The following is a 12,500-nucleotide window of genomic DNA, read 5'->3' as shown; positions in this document are numbered from 1 at the left end:
GAAATGAAGACGAAATGAACCAACAATTTAAATGAGCTTTACAATGGATCCGAAGATAAGAAAAAGGCGGGATGGTTTGGGTGAGTTTTAAAATGGTACACTGTATGCTGTAAAGTTTTACGGGCAAACCCACGGCAGATCTCTGCGCTGCAGACTCTACACAACGACTCAATTTGATTCCAACTAAAACCCAGCTTAGACCGCCATGTTCCTTATCTGCGAGCATGTCCACGTCAGTGTGTGAGATTTAGCCGGGGCTAAATTCCTCCATATTTAGGTTGGCTGAATGATATGGACATCTACACGGCCCCCGATAGCTGCAGGCGGCGCCTCTTGAATAGCATTTTGTACATAAGCTTTAGCTTACTAGCCTAGGATACCAGGCCAATGCCTTATCCCTGTTAACAGAGGGCCTTCTAAGACAGGATTAGCAGGGGTGGAGGGAAGATAGACAACCAAGGAGGGACGGTCCATCTCCCGGGGAAGCTATAACCACTGCAACAACGACAACAAAAACAGCCATCAGTGCATTTGTTTAGATAACGCTATCGTAGGAGGAATGGTGCGCTAGGTTAGCCATGCAATGTTATTGAGAATTTCCTTGCGCGGCCGTGTACCACGGGCTGGCGGAATGTAAACAAGATGTTTGACATCTGCTACCACAGTAGAAAATGTGGAAGATTGTTCATAAATGTCATTTTTTTGTTGTATTTTTAGCTGTGTTAATTCCCCATTCGTCCTTTTTCATGGATTGGAAGGAAAAGTTTGCAAAGTAAGGTTAGCTAATATAAGCTAATGTTTGAATTGATATATTGTTTGTCACGTAACAAGGAAAAATTGCCCCGAAACCTCATATAGCCTAGGTCAGCGACGCAGTTTTCCACCATGTGGAATAACAAGGAGAGAAAGAAAGACAAGAAACTGTCTTAGACACGACCTTCCATATTCCTCTTAGCGGCCAATTCCTTTATGGGTTAACCATCCTTAATGCTTTATGTATGCCTTGTGTGACACTCTTTGCATAAATGATACCAAATAATTGGGGTTTATGAATAATTCATTGTGTCTTAATGCAGGTGAAATGGCTTTTTGGCTCGGACTGCTGTCTGTCGTTCAGAAAATAAAAGCAGGAGGTGTGTGTGTGTGTGTGACTGTGTGTGTGTTGGGGTAACGGGGTCATAGATACTTTGCTGAAGAAAAAATAAATACTCTCAGAGAAATACATGCAATCAAAATGCATGAGGCGCGGCAGGTTAGCGCTGTAACCTTGCTATTATCTCCACTAACTTGTGTTCCTCCTTCACCGAAAACAAAATCAGACGATAAATAACAACCAAAACGGCCATTGTGTTTACCGCTGAAATGTAACCGGGGATATAAATGGTGTGTTTATACAGCAATTACATAAGTTCATAGACTACGGTGAGACATTTAAAATGATTAGCAAACCACCCCCCCATCCGGAAAAAATGTGATCCTGCAGACTTTATCTTTGTCGTTCTTTAGGAATACTTTTAAAATATATGTATTCTAAACATATCAATATTTGAATCCCAAACCCCAGACGATCACACAGGCATGTGGGGGTATCGATTTGAAGCCTTTAGTAACAGTTGGAGTCACCTTGACTGTGAACACGGCTGTTGCAGAGTTTCTGAGAGGTGCTGAGAGGGGCCTGTTGTTACGCCGGCTGAGGGGGCACTAGCTGGGCTCTTGGTTACATCAGGCTTGTCAGGCAACCATCTGGAAGGGCTCTTTCCCTGTGTGCGTGCGTGTGTTCAATCTATGCTAAATGATTGCAAGAAGAGCCATGGAGACGTTTGTCCCATTCACATCAAGTGTATCGCTCGCACGTCTGGATTATCATAGCATAGCAACTAAACATACATTCGGCACTTGAACATATATACAGTGCATTTACATTAACATATGTTTATGCATTTATAAGAGATTCCTTGCTTTCCATCCTTCTTACACGTAATACTGAATTGAATCATTTGTTAAAAGTATTAACCTTGTTGGAAGTCAGACAATGTTGAAGCAAAACGGGACGCCTTGGTTTTTCCACACGTACAACCGTGGCATTTGATTGGCCGGGATGAATGTCGGCGGACAGCTATAGTGTCACTTGGCCCCCGGGGCCTCGGCCTGCTCTCTCTCTGATCCCCCTTTCTCCTCCTAAATGCCTTGCATGATATCGTAATTACAGGGCTCCCATGACCTTACTCGAACACATACTGACCCAAACATTTGAAACCTTTAGGGCCGAGGGTATGGGGGTGGGGTTGGGGGTGGGAGGGGGGGGGCGGTCTTTGACTACCTAGAGCTACCCAGGGCAGGTTTTAGTGTCCGACATAATATTTCTCTTGGCAGGGGGGGTCACGGGTGATTCGCTGTACATCATCACTAACTTATTAGATCTTGAGGCAATTAGTTGAAAACAAACAGGGCCAGACAGACGGGCCATTCAGTCAAAATAGCCCCTGGCGTTCCTTGCTTTCAGAGGCCAGGGCATCAAAGGGGAGCCGGTGGCATCAACAGAAAGAAAGACACACATTGTTGTGGTGTAACGCCTATACAGTACTGGCGACTTAGCGCATTATTTTTTTCCAGTGTTCGGGTTACAGAGCCAGCTCACCTCTCGGTTTAATAGGCCGGTGGAAAGGAGCTTTCACCTGAACACTATATGTAATGTGCAGCATGGTTAGTTTAGGATTAAAAAGCCATTTTAAGGGCCCTCCCATGACATGGTGGAAATCAAGCCTTTCTGTTGCAGATTACCATGACGACGAAGATGAAGATGATGATGGTGACGATGATGAGTGGGCCGGTCTAGTGCATTGTTACCCGAGGTCAGGAGAACGTCTTGATCTCGCTTCGACATGTCGGGGACGACAAGACCGCTCGTGGAAATCTTAAACTGCGCCGGATCCCTCAAAGGGCAGGCCTATCGCTTTCCTCACGTGATTGTTCGCAATTATTACTAAATGTCTTCTGAGCCTCCTGAGAGTCGACGCCAGGAGGGAGCGGGCACACTGCCCCCACTGTACGTCTTCCAGACATAGATGCTCTCTTATTTCTGCAGAGACGTTCTTCTATTTTTCAATGTCTTCTGATTTACCCAGATTTATCTAACGTCAAAAGTTTGAAGAAAGAATTATGCTCGAGAACAATCAAGAGATTGAGATTTTACAAAACAGAACGCCGATGGTTACACGGTCTCCCTCGGCATATTCCAATCGTAGAGCTGGACTCTGATCAGTTCTTCTATTCTATCATTTCAGCGTGAAACACGTTTGTTTGCAGATTTCCTCACATGGATGTTTCAGAAACAAAGGCCACTTTCATCAGCCCCCCAGTTCTGTCGAGGTGGAGGCAACCGACGGCAAAATGGAAACGCACACTTATCGGTTTCATGTGAATGGAGAGAGGAATGCCAAGACTCTGCTCTGCCCTCTTTTTTCCCACCAGATTTTTTTTCCTCCCCTTGGTCAAGTCGTTCTTTCTTCCCCTTTTCTTCCATCTTCCTCGTTTCTTTCCTTTTCTTTCATTCTTTTCTTTGTTATTCTTTTAATGTATCCATCCCTCTCTCCGGGCTATCTGGTTACCGGACATGATCTGCCAAATTACCTGCTGTATCAGTTCGACCCCTGGCTGCGTGTTGTAAGCCTGCAAATTCCTATCGCAAGCCTCACCAGCCGGGGTCTGCCTGATGTTCTCACTATCTACGATGTCTTTTGGATGGGAAAATAAGGCAGTGTACATAAGGGTGGTGGTGGTGGTACGGTGGTGGTACGGTGGTGGTCGTTCTGGTGGGGGTGGTAGGGCCAGCGTTGCCTTCTGAAGTTAATGTTCAGGCATTTGTTATCATCTTGACAGAAGGACTTTGTTCAAAGCCGTGGAACAGGAGGAACTGTTCCAAATCCAGGGCCGCCTCGGATGAGACTTTGATGAACACAATGAGTCATCCTCCCATGTCCGAACATGTCATTTTAGGGCCTGTCCCATTTAAAAGCGTGGCCAGTTAAGACATAATTTACACAAGAAAAGACAAATCTCCGACGGGAAAACGTGCAAGTGGAAAAAAGAAGAAACAACTTCTTCTTTTTGTAGTGATTCAGTATCTGTGCTTGTATATTGTTTTTCCCTCCTGGATATTGTGAGAGCAGTCCAGCTGTGGGTATCATGTTCTTACGGTTACTACGACCTCATCTAACAGATGCTGCAGAAAATCTGAATAAATGTTCCAGGCCATTATGAGATACAGCCGTCTCGCTGTGTCCTTTGTAACCCACACGAACTTGGCCATCGCAGCACCCGCTACCCCCCTCCACATACACACATGCTCACACATGACACACACATATACCCACACATACATACACACTTATGCACACACACTCCCACACACACACATCCATACGCACAGAAATACACGCACGAAACACACACACACATTTACACACCAAAATATATATGTATGTACATGCTCATTCATGCATATACATGTATAAACAGGCTCACAAAGACACACACACATGCTGCATGCACGCACACCCTCACCTAAACTCACACACACACATTCACCCACACACACATGAAGACACATACTTGTGAAGACATGTGAACACTGTGAGGTTCAAGCTTCTTTTAGAAATGTTACAGTCAGGTTACTTTCTTCTGGCTTCCCTACTTGTTGCTGTGCTCGTGTTTGCTTCTTGCAGGATTCGGTCCATGGCCCGCTGATTTCAAGGCTTTCTGTTATTCTACTAACTTATGAAGTGAAATAACAGTCAAGGGAGACAAAGAAACACTATCCAGCGATCCCAGACACCGCAGTGGTCGATGGAGGTGTTGCACTACACCCCATTGTGGTTGTAGTTACAAAGCTGCACAAATAATAGAAAGATGAAAGAATCGATGGGTACAATGAATGCAAACAAATACGATTACTATTGAGCACAATTTTCTAAACGATTACATCTTGAAAGCAAGAGCTGTTTTTAAAACAGGTGTACACGTTTAAGAACACATGTAATCTCTATGGTATTAATAAATATCTAACTATTTACATAGCACCTAAAGGAATCTACAAAGTGCTTTGACATGCACAACAAGCGAATCACTTTGAAATATTCCCATAGCCTACCGTTTATGGGTTGACCCTGTTGTGTCACAAATGTAAATCGGAATGTAGCTCAATCACAACCCTCCACCACCCAATACAGAAGATGCGACCTCAATTGTGTGTCTGCATTTGTTTGGTTTATTACATCAGTCTATATGATGTCTTCACTTAAGAATATTTGTGTATGTGTGCGTGTGCGTGTGTGTGTGTGTGTATTTGTATGGGTGCGTGTATGTGTTTGATCTAACGTCAAGTTTCATGTTTATCTGACAACGGGATGTGCAAAGTGTATAATCTCACCTGTGTACTCTGCAGTAGGTGGTTATGGATGAGGCAAAGGGTGGAGGAGGGGGGGGGGGGGTTATGAGGCTGCTGCTGGTGGTGGTGGTGGGGGTCCTCATTGCCTATGCATGGCAGTGTTGTAGGGAGATTAGAATAACACTGACTATATTCTGTAAACGAAGAGGAGAACCAAGGGAAACCTCAGGAGTCCATTATGGCTTTTAATAATACATCAAGGTACCGTAACTGAATAACCCATCTCAGAGGGGGAGAGAGGAGAGAGATAGGGCCTGTGTATGTGTGTGTGTCTGTGTGTGTGTGTGTTTGGGTACATGTGTGTTGTTGTTTGTGCGTGAGGGGGTCCACACATGACATTTGGCTAATATTACAATATGAATTATGAAAACAAAAAGGCCTTTTAGTTAATCTTGTCTTTGTACTTTTTATTCATCTTAAGGCATTTTTTCTTTTTCCATTTTTTCCTCTTTACCTCTTTTTTCCCCAAACTTACCCCGCGAATCCAGAACACGTTGTAAACAAATAAAAGTGGAGGAAAAACAGTTTGGCATCTCTGTAGATTAATTAATGTGCCTGCGACTTGGCATCACCGGGAAAAAATCATGTGCATAAATAATATCACTAATTAAAAAGATGCAGATTAACATGCAAATAATGTTAATGAGGATCCACAATTCCGGAGTGTATTCGCATAACATCAACAATTTAATGTGTTGGAAGGCCTGTGTTTGCATTACATTAATAAAATTCAAAGGGTCCCCTTGCATAGGAAATTCTGTCGGAGTCTCTGTTTCCATTCGCGAGTTGTAGATTCTGTGGGCAGTAACAGCCACTTCTTTGGCAGATGCAAAAGTTATTATCTCAGAGGCTGGCTGAAATGGTGCCATGAGCCAGAAGGACCAGCTGTTGGAGAGGCAGCAGCCAGACAAGCTCCAAGACAATTAACTGTATTAGATGTTGGGCTCCACTGTTTATTTTTGCGAGAGATTAATTTTCACATGGCGCACCAAAAGAAACAACAAAAAAAAACTGCTGGAATCGTGAAACAAACACACATGTACACTCACACACACACACACACACACACACACACACACACACACACACACAGACACACACACACACACACACACACACACACACACACACACACACACACACACACACACACACACACACAACACAACACACACACACACACACACACACAAATACAGACACTCGGCGAAATGCATTCTGTAAATCCCCCAAAAAAGACAAATGTATGAATTCCTGTTTTGCGATGCAAAATCCTCAAGCTGAACTCATACGTCGGGTTCGAAGTAAAAAAAGAAAACAAAAGCAGATAAGACCTTCGTTATGAATCTTTCCACCACCTGGAGTGGATGCTTCGACACACAACGAGTCAACCTGTTTGGATTAGCATTCACAAATAACTATTAACATGCATTCACACACACATCGCTGCTGTACAAAGCTGAACGCTGCAAAAAAAAAGAAAAGGAACCAAAAATAACAAATACAACTCATGCTGCACCGAGCACGAAAAAAAAACACACCAGAATCCCATAATGGATTTCACAGTCGAAATGAGATGACAAACTTGAGCGAGCGACCCTCTTCCTGTGGGGTGTATGTCTGCTGGTTTCGGATCGTTACCTGTAGAATAAACAGGGCCCTTTCTTAACAAGAGGAAATACTGCCTGTGTCTATCATCACAGTGTCGGGGAGGGGGGGACAGAAAGGGCTCCCCAGTGAGTGCTGATGTGGATTGCCTATACTCAAGAGGACACTCAGAGAACATTTATTTCACAATGAGCACCGGCTATCGCACCTTAATCGCCTATTTATACACAAACACACACATACACACTCGCGCGCACACACACACACACAAACACACAAACACACACAGACACACTCACAAATATGCCCCCCTAGAAACGACGGGTGAGCGCCGGGAGGATGCTGTGCAACTAAAAACAAGTAAAGAAAAAGTACTTGAGGAGGGGAGAAATCATTGCTATATCTGCCAAGGTAACAGATGTCCCGTAGGTTCAAAGGTCCAGCCACGTTAGAACGTGAATGGGGGCCTGGCGTACTTTTAAATACACCCGGACAAATAACATTAATACAGGCCTCTCTTCAAGTCTGGTTGAAAGTATGGGAGCTAAGGTTCTGTATAAAGGAGCAGCTCTTCCATTAGCTGTTGTTGCGGCTGGCACCGTATGCATATTATGGGATGGCATTGCTGCAATCGTGACACGATGAACATTTGGCTCCAATAAAGACAAGTTTACGTCCGAGCCATTAAGGATTTATGACAATGAAATGCAAGCAGCTGGACTTTATATTGATCCATTCATTCATTTATTTACAGGCCTTTAGTGTTTCCGCCTAGCACCTGTGTTTACATTGTTTTTATTCAAATTGAGAGCACTTAAATGAATGGCATGTTTGTCTGTTCTAAATGCACAGCTATGTGGCTATGACTTATATAATGCCTTATCATGGATAGTGTTCAATTCAATATAAAGTGCGTGTGTGTGTGTGTGTGTGTTTGCGGCTGGATGTGACGTAATGTGGTTGCCTGCTAAAATATTCAAACACAGTCGATGCAAAGGATAGCTTTACAGGACAGACGGTTTGTATTATGCTTGGCTTTCACTGTGCCACCCTGTGATGTTCAGAGGGGATAGAGAGAGAGAAAGAGCAGGGGGGAGAAGAGAGGAGAGTAGGAGTCGAGGGGGGGGGGGCGGTCAAGAGGAGAAACACAATGACCTCTTCAGCTGGGCATAACTCGAGCAGCTGGCCGATCACTTAAAGCAGGGCCTTGTAATATGCTTGCTTTGGGCTGCGGGATACTGCAGATACAAGACATAAAAATATGACACGCCGATGATGGATGAGGGTCATACGGCTCAGTTCAGCTGTACAAAACGAAACATCGCGAGTGTGTGTTACGACAACGCGGTTAATAGACAGAAAATTAGCAGATGTTGATTGCATCCTGGGCCTCTGTCAGCATACCAGAAAAAAGTGGCTGTTATAGGGAGGGGGAGAGGGGGAGATGAGAGAGAGAGAGAGAGACATAAAGAGAGATGGATCACAGCTTTGTCATGGTGGCTATAGTTTTAGGGGCCACAGGGTAACATTGGGCCCCCAGTACCAGATTCCAGGCTTTCACAAACTGCACTCAGTCGTTGTCGGTAGGCTTCATGTCAAACTGCCTGCACTGTCTGTAAAATGCTCATGTAACGAGGCAGACAGTCTGGGAAAAAAGTAAAAAGAATCTAAATGGAGATGGAAAAATTGGTGGTGTGGGTCGTGGCTGTTTGATCTGTTTCAAAGAGGATGAGGAGGGGAAGTCTTTCAACTGGTTTTAGTGTAATGATTCCGGGTTGATCATGTTTCTCCACTGCCTAAGGTGAAATGCACAATTCATCAAGGTTATGGCGAGAGCGCTGTACTATTCGCTCCCGCTCATGAATGCAAAGTTTGCGGTGGAGTCTCTGAAGACTGCCGGGGAGATCTGAATACTCCACTACAAAGCACTTGTTGGACTGGTGTGCTCGGTTGATAATTACATTCACCCCGCAGTAGCTCTTGACATTGGGCTGGAAAAGATGACATTTCCTCCAAATGAGCTGCTGCTTTCAGCCAGAAGTTGATGCTTCTGAAATGCTAACCTTTTAGATGTTATGCTTTTCAGTTTGTAGCTTTTGAATATTGTTATTTTTACAAACCTATTTGCATGTGTATTTGTGTCTGCTAAAGAACATGTAAGTCGTTCATTCTAATGCAATAAACAACCTATTTTATAAGCCCAAAGCATTCAAAGGGCTGTTTTCGCCTCATACAAAAACAATAACTAGAATTAAATTGTTTTAACGGAGCACAAATGTAGCTTTCATCGCCCACATTTTAATATTACTCCAGGCTTTTTAGATTCTAAACTCTACAACAGTTTATTGCCTCTATCAACACGGCAATGTGCTCTGGGTTTTAGACGGATCGTCCAAGGCATCCGGTAACAGCATTGAAGCCATTCAGGGTTTAAGGTATAGGTAACAGCAGCAGCTTATATTTGGTGAAACCATCCCCATATCGGCTGTCAACGACATTATACACAATTTTGCATAAAACCCAATGAGGTCCACCAAGACAAAGACAATGTAACAGACACATTTCAGTTCCACATTTACTAATTTTCAATTCAAAGGGAATTAATTAAACCCAATCCATTCAGCTCTAACTAATACAGAATGAATAGCAACGCACAATGCCCACATCATTTTTACAATTCCATGCAGGCAGGAGAGAGAGAGAGGGAGAGAGAGAGCGAGAGAGGGAGAGCGGGAGCGAAAGGGAGAGAGAGTGAAGAGGGGGGAGAATTAAATCGCAATTATCATAAAATCCATCATTGTAATTCAGAGGGGCTGAATGTTGCGGTGTTTGGATAGGTAATGATTTTCTAATATGGGAGGACAATTTGCATAAGTAGCCTGGAGATGGGTTATCATCATCATCATCATCATCATCATCATCATCATCATCATCATCATCATCATCATCATCATCATCATCATCATCATCACCACCACCGCCGCCACCATCCTCATCCTCCTCATCATTTTTTCGGGATGCCCGCGCAATTACAATGCCTGCACTCCCATACTATCAGAGCTCACAGCTATGTAAAACCACAGCGCTAATTAATAAGCCATTTGCAGACTAGCAGCTCACCACAGTTGGTCCCGCTGATGACCTTCGCGAAGACGAGGCGTCTCAGAAGTGCCAGTGTGTAGCTACAAACATAATGATGTGCCAGGAGGGAATCATTAAAAATAATTTACACAAGCCTTCAATTTACCCAGATCTTTTGATAGCGCAGCGCTTCCCCCCACCGGTGTTTAGCACCGTGGCACAGAGAAAGCCCTCCAATGGTTAGAAACGCGCTGGGGCCGGGCGGGAGAGAGAGGTAGAGGGAGAGAGAGAGAGGGATGGGGAGAGAGAGAAAGTGAGAGAGAGGGATGGGGAGAGGGAGGGAGAGAGGGGTGGAGAGAGAGAGATGGAGAAAGAGATGAAGAGGTAGATAGAGAGAGACTGAGAGAGCATGTCAGTGAGAGAGGTGGAGACAGAAAAAGAGAGAGAGAGAGAGAGAGAGAGAGAGAGAGAGAGAGAGAGAGAGAGAGAGAGAGAGAGAGAGAGGGGGAGAGAGGGGGAGAGAGGTAGAGGTAGAGCAGGCGGTAGAGAGAGGGAGCTGGAGAGAGAGAGCGAGGGGGGATACCTAAGTGGTTAATTAAGAGCTGTTGGGACGCCGCGAGAGCCTTTTCCTGAGAAATCTCTCTGATGTCTGCCGTGTCAAGTGTCTCTCCCAGACGGAGACGCTTGAGAGAGAGAGGGAGGGAGGGAGAGAGAGGGAGAGAGGGAGAGAGGGAGAGAGGGAGAGAGAAAGAGAGAGGGAGAGAGGTAGAGATGGCTGCTACGCTAGGCTAATTACTGCGGAAGGCAGGGAGCAGCTGAGGAGAAAGGAGTGGAGTGGGGCCCCTAAATGAGTCCCCTCTCTCTGAGAACCTGCACACTCACACACACACGCACACACACACACACACACACACACACACACACACACACACACACACACACACACACTCATACACACACACAAACATTCACTCACACACGCACGCATGCAAGGACGCATGCACGCACGCACACACACACACACACACACAGACACACATACACACACACATACACAGACACAGACATAGACACAAACACACACGCATGCACGCACGCACGGCCACACACACACACACACACACACGCACACACTCCTCATGTACAGTGTACATGTGTGTACTCGGAGCAGACAGACACATGAACAAATACAGTCTATCCACACAAAAAGTGTGGGCACGGAAGCTTCATACACAGATACAGACACAGACACACACACACACACACACACACACGCACACACGCACACACCCACACTCACACGCATTCTCAGACACACAGCACAGTAAATATTTGGACAATCTAAAAAGCCTTTTGAGCCCTGCTTGGCTGTGACGGCACCAGCGGGCTGCGATGGCACACAACAAGGAGGGGGGAGGCTTCCAGAGGAAGGGCGGGGGGAGAGGTTGGGGTGGGGAGGGAGTGGGGGGGGGGGGGGGGGGATGTGGACACTCCACACCAGAGGAGGTGGGTGGGGTCGGTGATTTGATGGGGTTAACTACACCTGGACAGGAGTCATGTGATGAAGCCGACAGAGAGGGTGGCATGTTTCTCTCGAGGGGAGGGTGAAGAAGAGAGCGAGAGATAGAGAGAGAGAGAGAGAGCAGGAGAGAGAGAGAGAGAGAGAGAGAGACACTCCCACACACACAGACAGAGCGCTAAACAATAGGTTATGTTATGGAGGAGGCGAGATTAAAGGAACCCACTCATAAAGTGGCCCTTTTTACTGCGAGGTAATGGTGTCATCTTCTACTTAATTGTCCTATCTGCAGCCCAGGGCGCGGCGCGGCGGCAGCCGCGTGATAGCACACGGCGCACGTACGCGCGGGGTCCACACTATTAGCCGTAATAGCGGCGAGCTCTCCACGGCTCTCAAAACAAAACAAAAGCAAGATACATAATTTGTTGTTTACATTTGTTAGCGATACCGCCGCCTGTTGTACAATTATACACTTGTTTTGTCCTCATAATGACCGCCGTTTTTACCCTCCGAAAACCATAAAGGAAATAGAAAACAGAGGCACTTAATGGCTTGATTAAAATGTTGTTCTATTTTTCTCTCTCCTCCCTGCGACGCCGTGAAGAAACCAAGAGAGAAGTGTACCAAATATGTGTCCTTTAATCTGCAGTCGCCACCCCCACCCACCCCTCCTCCACACCCCCCCCCCCCCCCCCCCCCCCCTGCACTGTAGAAATTCTGTTCAAACGGACACGCTGCCAGGGAGAGGGAGGGCCCAGGGGTACTGGTGTTCTGTGTGTGTGTGTGTGTGTGTATGTGGGGGGGGGGGTTAAACAATGCTGTGGGGATGCACAGAGCAGCCGTGAA

Source organism: Gadus chalcogrammus, chromosome 11 (assembly GCF_026213295.1).
Source record: "Gadus chalcogrammus isolate NIFS_2021 chromosome 11, NIFS_Gcha_1.0, whole genome shotgun sequence".
Taxonomy (NCBI): Eukaryota; Metazoa; Chordata; class Actinopteri; order Gadiformes; family Gadidae; genus Gadus; species Gadus chalcogrammus.
The sequence above is the reverse complement of the archived record's forward strand: the minus strand, read 5'-3'. Positions refer to the sequence as shown.